This window comes from Macadamia integrifolia, chromosome 11, assembly GCF_013358625.1.
Source record: "Macadamia integrifolia cultivar HAES 741 chromosome 11, SCU_Mint_v3, whole genome shotgun sequence".
Lineage (NCBI taxonomy): Eukaryota > Viridiplantae > Streptophyta > Magnoliopsida > Proteales > Proteaceae > Macadamia > Macadamia integrifolia.
In genome coordinates this window covers 21,019,598-21,020,499 of record NC_056567.1, presented here as the reverse complement: position 1 = coordinate 21,020,499, position 902 = coordinate 21,019,598, and positions in this window count along the sequence as shown.

Here is a 902-nt window from a genome sequence, read left to right as displayed (position 1 = left end):
ATTTTATCTTTGAGATCAATTTGCGTTATTCTCGGTTGCACCATAAAGCGCATCTACAGTCTTAAGGACAATGTCAAGATACACGACTTAACCCATCAATTTTCTAACAATTTCTATTACAGGTCTATTATAACTCCATGTATGTGATAGATTGAAAGTTCTCCTACACAAAGGCGATGAAAGTTTTCCTACACAAAGGCGACACTTAGATTTCTTCTCTCAATATTCTAACACATAGTTTTCCTACAATTTCTCATTCATTATCGACATATCTCGAAAAAGAAAGGTCAGATTGGTTGAAGCAAGAGGAAGGGAAGTAGAAATTGGACAGTGAGTGAATTGGAGAAAACAAGTCCCCTAATTTTCCATACACGAATCTAATTCCTCTGCTCCTCTATAGATTGGAACTTGGAAGGGTTAGTGCAGATTTGAAGACAAACTCAAATAAGAGGCTCACATCAGAATCGCCCACATGATTTTTTTTCCCCTCTACTTTTCGCAACCAGTGAGAGATCCAGTTAAGAAGAGAATAATCCCATATAGTCATTTCGTGAGGACTACTTACTAGGTAAAATTTGAATCAATTCTTCACCAATTACCGTATTTCGAATGAGCGGCTAGAACAAAGAATCAAAGAATTGAAAGGGAACATTCTCTTTTTTTTTTTTTTACTCCCTTTTCCCTCCTATAAAATGACATATCTAACCATTATTGTTAGAGGAGAGATAGACATATAGAGGTGCTAGTGTACGCTATGCAATTGGATAGGGAACTCAATCCCTATATTTATTTAGGGAAAAAGAATATTGCCTAGTCAGGTGACTCCTATGCACAGACATAAGAACATTAGAAATTAGGCCTCGCTCCCCATGAAATAAAAACTCCATCTATGTTTCTCTTTC